This window comes from Odocoileus virginianus, chromosome 2 (genome assembly GCF_023699985.2).
Source record: "Odocoileus virginianus isolate 20LAN1187 ecotype Illinois chromosome 2, Ovbor_1.2, whole genome shotgun sequence".
NCBI lineage: Eukaryota > Metazoa > Chordata > Mammalia > Artiodactyla > Cervidae > Odocoileus > Odocoileus virginianus.
This window is the reverse complement of record NC_069675.1, coordinates 54,129-74,605: the sequence shown is the minus strand read 5'-3', so window position 1 is coordinate 74,605 and position 20,477 is coordinate 54,129. Positions and strand designations below refer to the sequence as shown.

At 38.1% G+C, this 20,477-nt stretch overlaps 1 pseudogene; it reads left to right on the top strand.

Moving 5' to 3' along the window:
• The first annotated feature begins 7,589 nt into the window (after positions 1-7,589).
• Positions 7,590-8,514, top strand: LOC139037046 (olfactory receptor 4C3D-like; annotated as a pseudogene).
• Positions 8,515-20,477: the final 11,963 nt, after the last annotated feature.

Here is a 20,477-nt window from a genome sequence, read left to right as displayed (position 1 = left end):
CAGAATCTTGTGTATTTGTTAATGTGAGAAATTAATTTAATTATTTTGCTTTCAATGCCTGTGTTTCTTTCTCTGCTAAGGGTTTTCTCAGTTCAGTCCAGTTCTGTCACTCCAACACTTTGCAACCCCATGGACCACAGCACACCAGGCCTACCTGTCTATCACCAACTCCCAGAGTTCACTCAAAATCATGTCCATTGAGCTGGTGATACCATCTAACAATCTCATACTCTGTCGTCCCCTTCTCCTCCCATGTTCAATCTTTCCCAGCATCAGGGTCTTTTCAAATGAGTCAGTTCTTCGCATCAGGTGGCCATAGTGTTGGAGTTTCAGCTTCAGCATGAGACCTTCAAATGAATATTCAGGACTGATTTCCTTTAGGATGGACTGGTTGGATCTCCTTGCAGTCCAAGGGACTCTCAAGAGTCTTCTCCAACACCACAGTTCAAAAGCATCACTTCTTCGGCACTCAGCTTTCTTTATGGTCCAACTCTCACACCCATACGTGACTACAGGAAAAAACATAGCGTTGACTAGATGGACCTCTGTTGGCAAAGTGATGTCTCTGCTTTTTAATATGCTGTCTAGTTGGTCATAACTTTTCTTCCAAAGAGCAAGCGTCTTTTAATTTCGTGGCTGCAGTCACCATCTGCTGTGATTTTGGAGCCCAATAAAATAAAGTCTGTCACTGTTTCCACCGTTTCTCTATGCATTTGACATGAAGTGATGGGACCAGATGTCATGATCTTAGTTTTCTGAATGTGGAGTTTTAAGCCAACTATTTCACTCTTTCACTTTCATCAAGAGACTCTTTAGTTCCTCTTCTCTTTCTGTCATAAGGGTAGTATCATCTGCATATCTGAGGTTATTGATATTTCTCCTGGAAGTCTTGATTCTGGCTTGTGCTTCATTCAGCCCAGCGTTTCTCATGATGTACTCTGCATATAAGTTGAATAAGCAGGGTGACAATATACAGCCTTGATGTACTCCTTTTCCTATTTGGAACCAGTCTGTTGTTCCATGTCCAGTTCTAACTGCTGCTTCCTGACCTGCATACAGATTTCTCAAGAGGCAGGCCAGGTGGCCTGGTACTCCCAACTTTTTCAGAATTTTCCACAGTTTATTGTGATCCACACTGTCAAAGGCTTTCACAGTCAATAAAGCAGAAATAGATGTTTTTCTGAAACTCTATTACTTTCTCAATGATCCAGCAGATATTGACAATATGATCTCTGGTTCCTCTCCCTTTTCTAAAGTCAGCTTGGGCATCTGTAAGTTCATGTATTACATATTGTTTAAGCCTGGCTTGGAGAATTTTTAGCATTACTTTGCTAGCATGTAAGATGAGTGCAATTGTATGGTAGTTTGAACATTCTTTCACATTGTCTTTCTTAGGGATGGGGATAAAAATTGACCTTTCCCAGTCCTGTGGCCACTGCTGAGTTTTCCAAATTTGCTGGCATATTGAGTGCAGCACTTTCCCAGCATCATATTTTAGGATTTGAAATAGCTCAACTGGAAACCCATCACCTCCACTAGCTTTGTTTGTAATGATGCTTCCCAAGACCCACTTGACTTCACATCCCAGGATGTTTTGATCTATTGAGTGATCACACCATCATGATTATTTGGGTCACAATGGTCTTTTTTGTACAGTTCTTCTGTGTATTCTTCCCACCTCTTCTTAATATTTTTTGCTTCTGTTAGGTACATACCATTTCTGTCCTTTATTGAGCCCATCTTTGCCTGAAATATTCCCTTGGTATCTCTAATTTTCTTGAAGAGATCTCTCGTCTTTCCCATTCTATTGTTTTCCTCTATTTCTTTGCACTGATCACCGAGGAAGGCTTTCTTATCTCTCCTTGCTGTTCTCTGGAACTTTGCACTCAAATGGGTATATCTTTCCTTTTCTCCTTTGCTTTTCACTTTTCTTCTTTTCACAGCTATTTGTAAGGCTTCCTCAGAGAGCCATTTTGCTTTTTTGCATTTCTTTTCCTTGGGGATGGTCTTGATCCCTGCCTCCTGTACAATGTCATGAACCCCCATCCATAGTTCTTCTGGCACTCTGTCAGATCTAGTCCTTTAAACCTATTTCTCACTTCCACTGTATCATCATAAGGGATTTGATTTAGATCATACCTGATTGGTATGGTGGTTTTCCTACCTTCTTCAATGTAAGTCTGAATTTGGCAATAAAGAGTTCATGATCTGAGCCACAGTCAGCTCCCGGTCTTGTTTTTGCTGACTGTATAGATCTTCTCCATCTTTGGCTGGAAAGCATATAGTCAATCTGATTTCGGTGTTGGACATCTGGTGGTGTCCATGTGTAGAGTCTTCTATTATGACGTGGGAAGAGGGTGTTTGCTATGATCAGTGCATTCTCTTGGCAAAATTCTATAAGCCTTTGCCCTGCTTCATTTTGTACTCCAAGGCCAAATTTGCCTGTTATTCAAGGTTTTTCTTGACTTCCTTCTTTTCCTTTCCAGTCCCCTGTAGTGAAAAAGACATCTTTTTTGGGTGTTAGTTCTAGAAGGTCTTGTAGGTCTTCATAGAATCATTCAATTTCAGATTCTTCAGCATTACTGGCCAGAGTATATACTTGGATTACCATGATATTGAATGATTTATGTTGGAAATGAACAGAGGTCATTCTGTCATTTTTTAGATTGCATCCAAGTGCTGCATTTCAGACTCTTGTTGACTATGATGGCTGTTCCCTTTCTTCTAAGGGATTCTTTTCCACAGTAGTAGATATAATGGTCATCTGAGTCAAATTCACCCATTCCAGTCCATTTTAGTTCGCTGATTCCTAAAATATCAACGTTCACTCTTGCCATCTCCTGTTTGATCACTTCCAATTTGCCTTGATTCATGGACTTAACATTTTAGGTTCCTATGCAATACTGCTCTGTACAGCATCGGACCTTGCTTCCATCACCAGTCTCATCCCCAACTGGGTGTTGTTTTTGTTTTGGTTCCGTCCCTTCATTCTTTCTGGAGCTATTTCTCCACTGATCTCCAGTAGCATGTTGGGCACCTACCGACCTGGGGAGTTCATGTTTCAGTGTCCTATCTTTTTGCATTTTCATACTGTTCATGGGGTTCTCAAGGCAAGAATACTGAAGTGGTTTGCCATTCCTTTCTCCAGTGGACCACATTTTGTCTGAACTCTCCACCATGACCCGTCCATCTTGGGTGGCCTCACACGGCATGGCTTAGTTTCATTGAGTTAGACAAGGCTGTGGTCCATGTGATTAGATTGGTTAGTTTTCTGTGATTGTGCTTTCAGTCTGTCTGTCCTCTGACGCCCTCTCTTGGCTGACTGTCTTACTCGGGTTTCTCTTACCTTGGATGTGGGGTATCTCTTTACAGCTGCTCCAGCAAAGCACAGCAGCTGCTCCATACCCTGGACGTGGGGTATCTCCTCTCGGACGCTCGCCTGGCTTTGTAAAGTAATTAGCCTCCAACTAATAAAAATAAACGAAAAAGAAAATAAAAAAATAAAAGTATTCCTGAATTGAATTGAATTTTGCTACCAAACATTTTTAATGTCAGTTTTATCTCTTTTACTAGATAATTATAATGGGCCTCGCAGTTGGTGGCAATATAAGAGTATCATGATACTTTAGTCATAAAAACATAATTTAAAGATAATTGTCCTGTCCCAGGATTTAATGGCCTGGTTTCTTATTTCTCCATGGTGCATGTGTTTCTATTCCCTTTCTTGTGTTTTTTTTTATATAAATTCTGAATTTTATTTCCTACTTTTAATACCTTATATGGATATTATAAGATTACATTTAAATGACAAATGCATTTTACCATCTCTGAATATAATTGAAAGATAGATTTATTTTCATCATTATCATGTTCATCTATTTCTGCAATTGACAGAAGAAACAACTACTTTGAAGAAGTACCATAACATTTATCTGGTATGAAGCACTAAATTTATAATGAGGTTCATAATTATCACTTAACATATAACCAAATGCAATATTTAGAAATTATGGCTACTATGAATGGTTGTTAACGTTTTTTCATAGTGTCCTATTCTTTGCTATCCCATGGACTCTCCATGTTCCTCTGTCCATGAGATTTCCTAGGCAAAGATACTGGAACGGTTTCCATTTCCTTTTCCAGGGGATCTTCCTAACCCAAGGATTGAACATGTCTCCTGCACTGGCATACAGATTTCTTACTGCTGAGCCAACAGAGAAGCCTATCATGAATGGTGAAGTGAAGTCGCTCAGTTGTGTCCGACTCTTTGCGACCCCATGGACTGTAGCCTACCACACTCTCCGTCCACAGGATTTTCCGGGCAAGAGTACTGGAGTGGGTTTCCATGAATGGTAGATCAGTTAAAATAAAATTGTTGTTCAGTCACTAAACTGTGTCTGACTCATTGCGACTCCATTGCCTACAGCATGCCAGGCTTCCCTGTCTTTCATTGTCTCTGGGAGATTGCTCAGATTTATGTTCATTGAGTAGGTGATGCTATCTAACCATCTCTTCAAAATAAAATAATATAATACATATTTAAAAATCTGATAACAATGCACTGAAACATTTAATTTATAAGTACCAAATACTCAGACTCTGTATTTAAGCTCATTTACTATCAAATATCCAAGTCCATAAGTGTTCAACTTGTTGCTATGTTTTTCTTTTGTGACTATGTTTTAAAGAATCTGCCCAAATGCAGGAGACCTGGGATCAGTTCCTATGTTAGGAAGATCCTCTGGAGTAGGAAATGGCAACCTGCTCTAGTACTCTTGCCTGGAGAATCCCATGGATAGGGGAATCTGATTGGCTACAGTTTAAGGGGTCACAAAGAGTCGGACATTACTGAGTAACTAACCCTTTCCACTTTATTTTCACATAGACTTAAAGATGAGGTTTAAAATTAAAAAAGAATACTATAAAAGTACTTCTCTGATGTTGTTAAGAAATAATTGGGTTGTTAGGAAGACCTGCTAATGATGGAAAAATACCCATGAGTTCCAATTAGCCACACATAAGAAACTTCATAGACTTTGCCCACAAATAGGATATGTGGTAGTGCTTTTAAGACTTATCCAAAGGTACAATCAAGAGACACCGAGTTAGCTGACATTTTTAATCTTATGACTTTACTTCTTTCCTGGGGAACTAACAGCTGCCTGGGGCCTGGCCATGGCACTAGGTCAGACATTTTCATAGGTGAGATTATTTTTTGAAATCACATAATCATATATTCTCAGGTATAAATGTATGTTTCAAATTATATAATCACTCATCCAAATTTACCTGAGGTTTAAAACCTTCTTAAGCATACACAACATCAAGAAAGGTAGAATTGACTACAGTACTAAGCAATTTAGAAGTAAAATTATTTTAGAATATTTTTTTATTGATATGTATTTAAATTAGTTGAGCTCATAATATAATTAGCTACAATGAATAAGTTAGAATAGCTATACAATTAAAATATGCACCCAAAATTTTCCTCACTTAATATTACAACTGATAAATTTTTAATGATATTGCACAATTTTAAAAGCATCTCTGTTAAAAACTACAAATTATTCAAAAGGATCCACTATATTTTAATTATCCTTTTCTCCACTGTGGAACATTTCACACCCTTTCTAAATTTTCCACAGCTGTTAATGATTATGTTGAACATATTTGTGCATAGTGATGTTTCTCTTAAAATATTTTACATTAACCTTTATTCCTAGAAAAAGTATTATGGAGCCAAAGAAAAATTTAAAAAGTAATTTATTTTGTTTCATAGTTGTTTATAAAGCATTTCTATGAATGTGTTTAATTCTTACTTTATACCATCTCTTCTTTGATCTGCTGGGAGATCCCACTAAAGAAGGAGGAGTTCAGTGAAGCTGCTGCATTGTGTTCCCACATATGCATACAATTTTCATCTTGGAAAATTAAAAAAAAGTTTCTGTTTATCTTTGAAAAGACATGCTGTATGGAATATGTTTAATTATATTTATTTTTCTTCTCTTTGACAAATTTACTAATTTACAAATTTACTAATTTACTAATACAAATTGTATTAGTAGCACATCCTGTAACCAGGAATGATGGGAGACTGCTGCTGTGGGAAGACAGAAGGCGTGAGCATGCATGGAGCAGAAACATAAAGGAGCGGGAAGCGCATGCAGGTCATGGATAGATGTGCTGCTGCTGCTTGATGATACAAATTCAATAACATCACTTTTCATGATTTTATGTGAGCAACATACATTAATATGTATTAATATGCAAGGGTTTAATAAATATTTGTTTGATGAAGGAATAGGAGTTAATAGTAAGCAATGGATCATACACATGCTTTGATAGTTGGTGTATTGATATATATGTTTATATGTATAGTGTATTAGGTATCACTCTAATTTATCTAGCAGAATACTTCTTTCTGTTCTCCTTGTTAAATTTTTATTGTTTTTTCCCTTTATTTTTATTAATTGAAGGCTAATTACTTTACAATATTGTAGTAATTTTTATTGTTAGAGCTTTGAAAATAAGGATTTCCTATGCCTGATAGATCCTTGTGTGTTGAATATCTATGCAAGAGTTTATGTTTTAATCCAAGTCTTCTAAAGCTATAATTTATAGAATATGGCAATGCTAAATTGTATGTGGAGCAGAATTTTGAAGAATTAAAAAAAAAACCAATAAACAAACACACTATCTTGAAAGAAAAATGACCCAATATGTGCACTTTCATAGAAGCAATTAAATACTTTGATGGTTACTCTAGGGAGTGTGTCAGAAACTGTTATACTGGAGTGTAGCTTCCTTTCAAATGTTTATCTGTTTCTTATAAAGTAGAGAGATTACAGATAAACAAAGCTGAAGGACAAGAGCACTTGAATTCTTGCTGAGTTTATGGTTTGGGGAAGCAGACATATGCTTACCCTTCGAGAATGGGCATTTATATACCAAGCCCTTACTCATCACTCATTAGGTTTCAGGCAGTGCAGACATTCCAGGCACTATGGTAAGTGATGAATAGCTTATGTGTCCTGGTAGGTACTAGGGAGCATGTGTCTCCAAGGACTTATACACATCTCACTAAATTCCCTTCATGTGATAGATATTTCTTAACCATATTTTTTTCTTTCCACAGTTTGACCTGAGGGTTGGAATATAAATTCTCATGGAAGAGGGAATAACTCTTGCCTGCGTATAGCACTTCTCAGCTTACAAGATACCTCTGAAAATTGCAATTTGTTACCTCACAGACACAGAGTAGGGCTTGGGAAGCATGGGACACTGAGGTGACTTAGTCCAAAGGAGTTGGAACCAGTAGGAGAATCCAAATCTCATGTAGACAGCCCAGTGTTTTCTTGGCAAATTACACACCAAATGTGGCCCTACTGATGTTTTACAAGTGACAGGTACAAGATGTCTAAAGAGATGCAAAATATGATGGTGAAAATAAAAAAGAACTGAAACGAGTACAGTGCAAAAGCTCCAAGGACATGTTCCTCAGTGACTATTTTGTTCTAAGAAAGTCAGATCACAAGCCTTTCATGGTTAATGAGTATCATTCTTTATCCCAAGAAGCTGTTGCTTACTGAATGGATGTCCTCAGGCCTCCCAACAATGTGACTGAATTTGTTCTCCTGAGACTCACACAGAATCCACACGTGCAGAAAATACTCTTCATTGTCTTTCTGTTCATTTTCCTCTTCACTGTGCTGGCCAACCTGCTCATTGTCATCACCATCTCCCTCAGCCCCACACTTTCTGCTCCCATGTACTTCCTTCTCACTTACTTGGCCTTATTAGATGCCTCCTTCACATCTGTTACCACCCCCAAATTGATTGTTGACCTATTTCACCAAAGGAGAGTCATCTCCTGGTGAGGATGCATGACTCAGGTCTTTGTAGAACATTTCCTGGCAGCATTGGAGGTGATCGTCCTCACTGTCATGGCCTATGACCTCTATGTGGCCATCTGCAAGCCTCTGCACTACACGACCATCATGCGACAGGGGCTCTGCCAGCTCCTGGTGGTGGTGGCCTGGATCTGAGGGATCCTACATGCCACTGTGCAGATTCTTTTCTTGATGGTCTTGACCTTCTGTGGTCCCAATGTCACTGACCACTTCATGTGTGATTTCTTCTCACTGTTGGAACTTTCCTGCAGTGACACCTACATACCTGGGATTGTGGTGGCAGCTAACAGTGGGGGCATGTGCTTGCTCATTTTTTTCATGTTACTCAGTTCCTACATAGTCATCCTTAGCTCCCTGAAATCCATGGCTCTGAAGGACGACACAAAGCCCTCTCTACACGTGGCACCCACTTTACAGTAGTGGTGCTCTTTTTTCTGCCTTGTGTGTTCACCTACACACGTCCTGTGGCCACTCATCCTGTGGACAAGTGGTGACTATGTTCTCTGCAATCCTCACTCCCATGTTAAATCCTATCATTTACACAGTGAGAAACACAGAGGTGAAAAAAGCCATGAGGAATCTGTTGAAGAGGAGAGTAGTTTAGGTTGCTCCAAATGCCAGTAAAGTGATGATTTATGTACATAGGGAGAGTTATGTGTGAGTACTCAGTTGTTAAGTCATGTCAGACTCTGCAACCCCATAGACTGTCACCAGTCAGACTCCTCTCTCCATGGGATTTCCCAGGCAAGAATACTGAAGAGGGTTGTCATTTCCTTCACCAGAGGATCTTTGCAACCCGGGGATCAAACTAGTTTCTCCTGCATTGGCAGGCAGATTCTTTACCACTGAGCCACCAGGAAAGCCCATGTTGTTTTTGTTGTTCAGTCACTAAGTTGTGTCTGCTCTTTGCCACCTCATGAATGGTAGCATGCCAGGCTCCTGTGTCCTCCACTATCTCCTGGATTTTGCTCAGATTCATGTCCATTGAATCAGTGATGCTATCTAACCATGTTATCTTCTGCTGCCTCTTTTATCTTTTTGCCTTCAATCTTTCCCATCATCAGGGTCTTTTCCAATGAGTTGATCCTTTCTATGAGATTGCCAAAGTATTGGAGCTTCAGTTGCAGCGTCCGTTCTCCCAATTAATAGTTAGTGTTCATTTCCTGTACGATTGATTTGTTTGATCTCCATGCACTCCAAGGGAGTCTCAAGAGTCTTCTCCAACACCACAGTTCAAAAGCATTATTCCTCCGGGCACAGCCTTCTTTATGGTCCAAAGCTCACATCTGTGTATGAGTACTGGAAACACCATAGCTGTGACTATATGGACATCTGCTTGCAAAGTGCCATGTCTGCTTTTTAATATACAGTAGATCTGTCATAGCTTTCCTTCCAGGGAGCAATTGCCTTTTAATTTCATGGCTGCAGTCAAGTTCTGCAGTGAATCAATCTGATTGTGATATCGACCATATGGTGATATCCATATGTAGAGTCATCTCTTGCGTCATTTAAAAGGGTGCTTGCTATGACCAGTGTGTTTTCTTGACAAAATTCTGTTAGTCTTTGCCCTGTTTCATTTTTTACTCCAAGACCAAACTTGCCTGTTATCCTGAATATCTCTTGACTTTCTACATTTGCATTCCAATCCCCTATAATAAAAATGCCATCTTTTTTTTTGGTATTAGATTTAAAAGGTCATGTAGGTCTTCACAGAACCAATCAACTTCAGCTTCTTCAGCATCAGTAGTTGGGACATAGACTTGCACTACACTGATGTCGAATGGGTTGCCTTGGAAGCAAACTGAGATGATTCTGTTGTTTTAGAGATTGCCCAAATACTGCATCTCTTATTCTTTTGCTAACTCTGAGGCTGACTCCACTTCTTCTAAGGGATTCTTGTCCACAGTAGTAGATATAATGGCCATCTTTATTAAATTCAAGTCCCTTTTAGTTCACTGATTTCTAAGATGTCTATGTTCAATCTTGCATCTCCTGCTTGACCATATCCAATTTACCTTGATCCATATGCCTAAAATTCCAGTTTTCTATGCAATATTTTCACTTACAGCATTGGACTTTACTTTTACCTCCAGACACATCCACAATTGAGTATCACTTCTGCTTTGGCCCAGTCACTTCATTCTTCCTGAAGCTATTAGTAATTGCCCTCCATGCTTCCCCAGTAGCATATTGGATACCTTCTGACTGGGGGGCTCATCCAGTGTCATAGCTTTTGTCTTTTCATACCATTCATGGGGTTCCCCTTGTAGGAATATGGAGTGGGCTGCCATTTCTTCCTCCAGTGGACCATATTTTGTCAGAACTCTTCACTATGATCCATCCATCTTGGGTGGCCCTGCAAGGCATGGCTTATAGCTTCATTGAGTTGTGCAAATTGCTTTGTCAAGACAAGGTTGTGATCCATGAAGGGACTGAATATGACTATAACTACTTTATTAAACTGTCACTGTCTCTGTTGTGAAATCTGTTATATGAGTATAATACTCATGCAAGAGGAAACTTTCATATGATATTACCCTGTTTTATTAATTACAATGCCCTCAGCCATAGCATATTTTTGTGTATTAAAATTGGTGAAGTGAAAAGTGACGTCGCTCAGTCATGTCTGACTCTTTGCAATCCCATGGACTGTAGCCTACCATGCTCCTCTGGCCATGGGATTTTCCAGGCAAAAGTACTGGAGTGGGTTGTCATTTCCTTCTCCAGGGGATCTTCACAACCCAGGGATCGAACCTGGGTCTCCCACATTGTAGTCAGATGCTTTACCATCTGAGCCACCTGGGAAGTCATTAAAATAGGTAGTATTATCCAATTTAATAATTGGATAAATATTTAATCACTATATCTGAATTGGTGATAAATTTTTATGTATAGACCAAACATCAAGGCAGAATACATTGAATACTAACTAAAAAGAAAAAAGAACTTGCAATGGCAAGTAGAAAAATACATGATATATTCATCTTTGCTGAAGCAAAACAACTGGTCTGGTACTTCGTTCTTAACTGTAAATAGTCTGAAAATAGTTATAAAATATTTTTCTTCTATCACTGTTACATTTTCAGTTCAGTTCAGTCACTCAGTCGTGTTCAACTCTTTGTGACCCCATGGACTGCAGCATGCCAGTCTTCCCTGTCCAACACCAACTCCCAGAGCCTACTCAAACTCATGTCCATTGAGTTGGTGATGCTATCCAATCATCTCATCACAACTTACAGACCTTAATCAGTGATATGATTTAGTAGTGTTTCTACACAGATGATGAGATGGTTGGATACCATCATGGACTCAATGGACATGAGTCTGAGCAAGTTCTGGGAGATGGTGAAGGACAGGGAAGCCTGGCATGCTGCAGTCCACGGGGATCACAAAGAGTCGTATATGACTGAGAGACTGAACTGAACTGAACTGAAACAGGATTATTGAGGGAGACTTTGCATGCACAGGTCACAAAGAGTTGGACATGACTGAGCAACTGAACAACGTAATTTTTAAATTTAGTGGAAAAATCCTGGTGTACTTAATTGATCAAGAATCAGTTTTGGACAGATTTCAGTTCTAAGATTTAATGATACAGGTAGTTAGAAATGGATAACATGTACAGTCATCTTCAACTCTATTGGGGCAAAAAGATGATACCCTTTTAAGAAATGCTATAAAATTTGGGGTAGGTCCTTCATTAGCCTTAAAACAATGCATAAAATAAAGAAAATAAAACATAATAATGTCTCCCCAAATTTCAAGTCATCTAGTCTGGCCACACCAACATGATAGAATGAGAAGAATTAAGCAACTGAATGGTATTTTCTATTTTGGAGTTAGTTGGAAAAGTAGTTAATAAAATAAATTTCCCTAGGGAATGGCTAGTTGCTATCTTCCTAGGTATACATAGGGTTTGCTGTTTTTTGTTTTTTGTTTGTTTTTGCATAAATTATCCTAACATGGTGAACATTTGATTCTTTGTGAGCACTGTTGAATTTCATTTAGACAATCTACAGTGTAAATAATAACAGTTTTCTGAATAATCAGAGACTCCGTGGAGAAAATGGAGACACAGTTAAATGAAATAAAATATTTCTACAAGTAATAGTGCAGTCTGTCAGCAGTTCCTTGTCATCCTGGATGAAAGATGAATTCTGAGTAAAAAGTCTTCAGTCACACTGAAGCCTCCACATCACATCACATCAAGCCTGCAGATGGTGACAAAAACACCTTATATTTGGAATTGGGCTTCACAGCTGTGTATCTTTATTATGTAAGAAATTATAGTGTTTTGAAATAAGTAAAGCTTTGATTCCAATTCTGGTTTTATCATTTAACATGTTTGACTTTTGGGAAATTAATGAGATGGGGTAAGCCTCTGTTTCTTTGAATAAATAAAAGGAGATTTCTGTCTTATTACAGTAAATGTTGAAAGTGATATATTAAACTGTAACACTGGAGAGATACAATCAGAGCAAGACTGAAAGAAGATCAATTGTTTGGACTGCTTCAGGATAACAAATTGTTAGAGGACAGAAGAAAAGAAGACAAAACTCTCAGGAGGCTGCTGCAGAGGCCAGGATGGAGTTGGGGCAGGAATGATCAAATCAGGGATACATTCTGAAAGTAGGGACAACAGGATTTGCCAAAGGCATGAATGAGTCATAGGAAATCAATAAGGGAGTGAAGAACACTGTGAGATTATTGTCTGAGCAATGGCATTGAACTGCGTACAACTTAACAAGATAGGGTACACTTTTAAATTGTGGAATTTTTAAATTATTATTAATATACTACATTGATATTCAAATGCAGATGTCCCAAATTGGAGATATGCCAAACAAAAATTTGAAAATAAGGGTAGATGTCAGAGCTAGAGACTCAGCATTTGATAGCCTCAGCACTCATAGTTCAGGAAATGGGAACATCCAAGTAAAGAGCCACTGAAAGACATCTCTGTGATTTCTTATACAATCCAAGTCAATGATCTTCTATTCACAGTTTGATCTATTCACACTTGATGTGTAAATTCCTTTGTGCTTCAATAATTTTCCCTTTGTGACCTCATAATGGTGCATATTTCCATAGAATTCCCTTTCCATCTTTATTTGGTCTATCACTATTTCCTTAAATCTGAACTAAATTCTCTGATTTCATTTTGATGGGTATATTCCTACCCTGTTACCCTTAGTATTTTGCCAATATTTTTATAATAGCTGTTTTTCCATTGGACTGGAATTTTTTGATGCATCTTTATATGTTATATCACTGGGGGCAGGAAACTAGGCCTTTTTAAACTTGGTCATCACAATGTATGTGCTACATTGGACATAAACTGGTACACTATACTCCTGGTTTGGGCTTCCTAGCTGGGGCTAGAAGTAAAGACCCTACCCACTAGTGCAGGAAACAAGAGATGCAAGTGTGATCCTTGGGTCAGAAAGATTCCCTGGAGGAGAACATAGCAACCCACTCCAGTACTCTTGCCTGGAGAATCCCATGGACAGAGGAGTCTGGTGGGCTATAGTCCACAGGGTCACAAAGAGCTGGACATGACTCGAACGACTTAGCACCTATACATTGTTTTGATTGATTGGATAAAGGAAAAGATTAAATTACAATACATTAAAAAAATCCCCTCTCTTCTTTCATAACTTATCTGGTTCTAATACGTGACTTCAGCTCCTTCAGAACCAAGGAAGGATATAACTTATTTCATCCAATTGGGCTTCACACAAAATCCAAAGGAGCAGAAAGTCTTTATTCAATTATCTGTCTAATATCAGAAACAGAGCTAGTATTCAGATATGCATTCTTCAAAATCTAAGTCTGATACTCTTTTAACCATTTCAAAGATACCAGAGAAGAGATATTTCATCAGAACCTCTTTCATATCATAGAAATTTAAAACTTCTCTTTTCTAAATACATATTCATAAAAGTTGTTTTTATGCTTAAAAGTCTAAGCAGTTGTTTCTAAGACATCTGCATGACTTACTAGTATCGAGGATGATGTGAACTGTTATATAGAAAGAAGCATATTACTATATAAGTGTTAGAATTTTGGCTTACATGTAGTTCACTGAATTTGCAATCCTCTTTGAAAACTACTTTCAGTTCAGTTCAGTCGCTCAGTCTTGGACTCTTTGCGACCCCATGGACTACAGCACGCCAGGCGTCCCTGTCCATCACCAACTCCCGGAGTTTACCCAAACTCATGTCCATTGAGTTGGTGATGCCATCCAACCACCTCATCCTCTGTCATCCCCTTCTCCTCCTGCTTTCAATCTTTTCCAACATCTTTAGAAGATTATTTATAAGGAATAATAAAAACCAGATAAAAATCAATACTCCACAGTTAACCGAAGAAAGCATTTCTCAGCTAACTTAGATAACTTAGAAGGCTTTGTTATGAGTTAATTCTGGCTCTTTTCAAAAATGAAATGTGCTTCTCAAGTATAAATGTGTATATATGTCACAGAAGTGTGTATAGCTACCTTTTTTGACAGAAAGGTCCAGCCTCTTATTTCAAGGGTACCACATGTTTATTTTTTGCTATGTTTATTTTTATGTATTATTTTTTACTTGGGGAGTTATTGCTTTACAGTGTTGTGTTAATTTTTGCTCTAAAATTATATATATACGTATATATATATGTATATATATATATATATATATATATATATGTATGTATGTATAAATATATGCACTCCTTCTTGAGCCTCCCTCCCACTTCCACTTCCCACCCTTCTAGATCATCACAGAGCACTGACCTGATCTCCCTGTGTTCTACAACTTTCCATTTTGTTGTTGTTCAGTTGCTATTTTGTGCCTGAGTCTTTGCAACCCCATGGACTACAGCATGCCAGGCTCTTTTGTCCTCCACTATCTCCAAGAGTTTGCTGATATCCGTGCCCATTGAGTCAGTGATGCTATCTAACCATTGCATCCTCCATCACCCCCTTCTCCTTTTCCCTTCAGTCTTTCCCAGCTTCCCACTGGCTATCTGTTTTACACATAATAATATATTATTTAAGAAATTAACAGACTCCATGATAGAAAAATATTCAGAAAGCATATTATTAAGAATATATGATAGTGAGTAAGAGAACCACTTTTGGAAACAGGAGATATGAGTTTTATTCTACATTATGCAACATTATACTCTAGAGCCTTAAACAGCTCAAATTGCAAGTTGCTTCTAAGTTCTGTATTTCTACCCAAGCTAATGGGTTTATTGTCATAAATATTGCTATTTTTGTTTCTACTTCAATTAGAGGCAAAATTGGAGGGTTGTGAAGTGAAGTGGGCCTTAGAAAGCATCACTACAAACAAAGCTAGTGGATGTGATGAAATTCCAGTTGAGCTACTTCAAATCCTGAAAGATGATGCTGTGAAAGTGCTGCACTCAATATGCCAGCAAATTTGGAAAACTCAACAGTGGCCAGAGGACTGGAAAGGTCAGTTTTCATTGCAATCCCTAAGAAAGGCAATCCCAAAGAATGCTCAAACTACCGCACAATTGCACTCATCTCGCACGCTAGCAAAGTAATGCTCAAAATTCTCCAAGCCAGGCTTCAGCAATATGTGAAACAAGACCTTCCAGATGTTCAAGCTGGTTTTAGAAAAGGAAGAGGAACCAGAGATCAAATTGCCAATATCCACTGGATCATCAAAAAAGCAAGAGAGTTCAAGTGAAACATCCATTTCTGCTTTATTGACTATGTCAAAGCCTTTGACTGTGTGGATCACAATAAACTGTGGAAAATTCTGAAAGAGATGGGAATACCAGACCACCTGACCTGCCTCTTGAGAAACCTGTATGCAAGTCAGGAAGCAACAGTCAGAACTGGACATGGAACAGCAGACTGGCTCCAAATTGGAAAAGGAGTACATCAAGGCTGTATATTGTCACCCTGCTTATTTAACTTATATGCAGAGTACATCATGAGAAACTCTGGGCTGGAAGAAGCACAAGCTGGAATCAAGATTGCCAGGAGAAATATCAATAACCTCAGATATGCAGATGACACCACCCTTATGGCAGAAAGTGAAGAGGAACTAAAAAGCCTCTGGATGAAAGTGAAAGAGGAGAGTGAAAAAGTTGGCTTAAAGCTCAACATTCAGAAAACTAAGATCATGGCATCTGGTCCTGTCACCTCATGGGAAATAGATGGGGAGAGAGTGGAAACAGTGTCAGACTTCATTTTTTTGGGTTCCAAAGAAAACTGCAGATGGTGATTGCAGCCATGAAATTAAAAGACGCTTACTCCTTGGAAAGAAAGTTATGACCAACCTAGATAGCATATTCAAAAGCAGAGACATTGCTTTGCAACAAAGGTCCATCTGGTCAAGGCTATAGTTTTTCCAGTGGTCATGTATGGATGTGAGAATTCGACTGTGAAGAAAGCTGAGGGCCAAAAATTTGATGCTTTTGAACTGTGGTGTTGGAGAAGACTCTTGAAAGTCCCTTGGACGGCAGGGAGATCCAACCAGTCCATCCTGAAGGAGATAGGTCCTGGGTGTTCATTGGAAGGACTGATGCTGAAGCTGAAATTCCAATACTTTGACCACCTCATGTGAAGAGTTGAATCATTGGAAAAGACCCTGATGCTGGGAGGGATTGGGGGCAGGAGGAGAATGGGAGGACAGATGATGAGATGATTGGATGGCATCACTGACTTGATGGGCATGAGTTCGGGTGAACTCTGGGAGTTTGTGCTGGACAGGGAGGCCTGGGCTGCTGTGATTCATGGGGTCGCAAAGAGTCGGCCACGGCTGAGCGACTGAACTGAACTATGGTACCGCAGCCTACCTCCTAGAACTTTCCATTCCTCATAAACAACATATGAGATATCCTTCTGGGATAAACATTCCTTCGGATGGACTAATACGACATGAGCTCTCTCTTGAGTGCTTTGCTATCTTGAGAACATGTTTCTCTACCTATTGAAGTTCATGAATCTGCCCATAAAAACATTTTGATATGAACCTGTTTTTTTTTGTGAAATTAGTTCCTAAAACTCTCAAACATCAAAACAGACCAAAACTACTTTCTCATCAGCTGTGAAATGATCCATACATTTTTGTTCTTCTTTCTTTCTGGTTTGTCTCTCAAGTGCAGAATCTATGTTACTACAGACTGCATAGCTCCAGAACTCTTCTTTGAAAATGATTTTCATGAACAACCCTCACTGTTTTACATCTAAGTATGCTCTCTTCCCCTTTTATGCTTCTCTAAGCTTTGGGGAACTGGACTAGGGCAATTTAGGGGTTCTCAAGAAACCTCTCTGTCTAGCACTGTAACTATTAAATTCCAGGCTGAATGAACATTGAATTGGCCATGGTTGAATGGATTTCAGTCTTCCATGAGTTGGGGATGGTGACAAGCATGTACTTGTCAGTTCAGTTCAGTTCAGTTCAGTTCAGTCACTCAGTTGTGTCCGACTCTTTCCGACCCCGTGAATCGCAGCACCCCAGGCCTCCCTGTCCATCACCAACTCCCGGAGTCTACTCAAACTCACGTCCATCAAGTCGGTGATGCCACTGAACCATCTCATCCTCTGTCTTCCCATTCTCCTCCTACCTCCAATCCCTCCCAGCATCAGGGTCTTCTCCAATGAGTCAACTCTTCCATGATGTGGCCAAAGTACTGGAGTTTCAGCTTGAGCATCAGTCCTTCCAATGAACACCCAGGACTGATCTTTAGGATGGACTGGTAGGATCTCCTTGCAGTCCAAAGGACTCTCAAGAGTCTTCTCCAACACCACAGTCAAAAGCATCAATTTTTTGGCTCTCAGCTTTCTTCACAGTTGAACTCTCACATCCATACATGACCACTGGAAAAACCATAGCCTTGACCAGATGGACCTTTGTTGGCAAAGTAATGCCTCTGCTTTTGAATATGCTATCTAGGTTGGTCATAACTTTCCTTCCAAGAGTAAGCATCTTTTAATTTCATGGCTGCAAGCACCATCTGATGTGATTTTAGAGCCCCCCAAATTGAAGTCTGACAGTGTTTCCACTGTCTCCCCATCTATTTCCTCTGAAGTGACAGGACCAGATGCCATGATCTTAGTTTTCTGAATGCTAAGCTTTAAGCCAATTTTTTCACTCTCCTCTTTCACTTTCATCAAGAGGCTTTTTAGTTCCTCTTCACTTTCTGCCATAAGGGTGGTGTCATCTGCATATCTGAGGTTATTGATATTTCTCCTGGCAATCTTGATTCCAGCTTGTGCTTCTTCCAGCCCAGAGTTTCTCATGATGTACTCTGCATATAAGTTAAATAAGCAGGGTGACAATATACAGCCTTGATGTACTCCTTTTCCAATTTGGAGCCAGTCTGCTGTTCCATGTCCAGTTCTGACTGTTGCTTCCTGACTTGCATGCAAGTTTCTCAAGAGGGTCCGTCTAGAGTTATCTACAGAGTTATCTAGAGTTCTTATTAAAGAAGCATATTTGAACATCTTGCAATAACTGTGATTTTACATAAAAATATTTCTGTATTGAATTTATTTGCCAAATAATTTTAATATCAGTTTTATTTCTTTGACTAAGTAATTAAAATGGACTTCACAATTGGTGGCAGCTGAAGAGTCTCATGACACTTTAGTCATAAAAAATATAATTTAAAGATAAGGGTCCTGCGCTATGATTCAGTTATATGGCTTCTTATTTTCCCTTGGTAAATGGTATTTTATTTCCTTTCTTACATTTTCTTATACAAACTGTGAGTATTATTTCCTAATTTTTTTATATATTGTGGATATGCTGTAGGATTAAATTTAAATGGCAAGTGCATTCTACCATATTTGGATATATTTGAACAATGGAATAATTTTCATTATTATCATGTTAGTCTAATTCCAGAACTGGAACAAGAAACATCTATTTTGAAGAAGTACTGTAAACTTTATCTAGCGTGAAGTGTTAATAATACAATAGAGTTCACAATAATCATTTAGTGTACATCTGAAAGCAATATTTAGAAATTATGATTACCATAATTGGTAGATCAGTACAAATAAAATAGTCCAATAAAATCTAAAAATCAGATAGCTACACACCTAAGTGTTTTATTTATATGGTATCAAAAATTCAGACTCCATTTTTAAGCTCATTTACTATCAAGTATCCAAGTTTATAAATCATCAACTTGGTGCTTTTCTTTTGTATTTTGTGATGGTGTTTTGTTTTCATGTAGACTTAAGGATGAAGTTTAAAATTGAAGATGAATATTGTAAAAGCTCTTCTCTGATGTTCAGATGCCTTATTTGAAATAATTGGGTTGTTACCAAGATCTGCTAATGATGGAGAAATACCCCTGAGGTCAATTAGTCACAGATAAGAAACTTCCTAGATTTTGCCCACAAAGAGGATATGTGGTACTGTTTTTAAGGCTTATCCAATGATACCATTTATAAATCAAAAAAGACACGTATTGCAGCTGAGCTAGTTGGCATTTTTAATCTTATAACTTAATACTTCTTTCCTAGTGAACTAGCAGCTGCCTGGGGCTTGACCATGGACCTATGTCAGGCATATTCATAGGTGAGATCATTTTATGAAATTATATAATCTTAGATTCTCATATTTAAATGTATGTTGCAAATAATATGATCGTTGCTCACCCAAGCTTACCTGAGATATAAATCCTTCTTAAGCATACAAAATATCAAGCTAGAATTAAACTCAACTACAATACTAACACTTTAGAAGTAAAAATATTTTGGGGTCTTTTATATTTTAAATATATATTTAAATTCATTGGAATAATAATATAATTAGTTTCATTGAAATAATTTAGAGTAACTATACAATTCAAATATGCATCCAAAATTTCCCCACTTAATATTACAACTTCATTTTCTATGACAACACACAATTTTGAATGCAACTTTGTTAAAAACTATGTATTATTTAAAAAAAGTGATTATATTTTAATTATTTTGTTCTTCACTTTTGAAGAACACTGTTTCTAATTTTCTCCACACTGTTTCTAATTTTCCATAGCTCTTAATAATTGTGTTGAACATATTTGTACACAGGGATCTTTCTCTTTTAAAAATATTTTACACTAGGGCTTATTCCTTGAAAGAGTATTGTGGAGTCAAGGAAAAACAAGGAAAGTAATTTATATTTATTCACAGTTGTTATGTTTAAATATTACTTTATTTACACTCTAGTCTTTTTGATCTGTTGTGAAATCCTACCTCAGAATGGGGACTGACAATGAAGCTGCTGCAATTTGATTTCATATTTGTATAAAATTTTCATCTTAGATAATTAAAAGTAAAGTTCTTTATTAATCTTCAAAAGAGAAAGACACGTTTTACCAAATACATTTGATTATATTTATTTCTCTTCTCTCTGGCAAATTTATATCCCCAAATTTCTCACTCTATTAGTATTGCAGTATCCTGTAACTGGATTTCCCAGGTGGTGCTAGTGGTAAAGAACCTGCCTGTTAGTGCAGAAGACACAAGAGACCATTGGTTAAATTCCTGGGTTGGGAAGATGGCATGGAGGAGGGCATGGCAATCCACTCCAGTATTCTTGTGTGGAG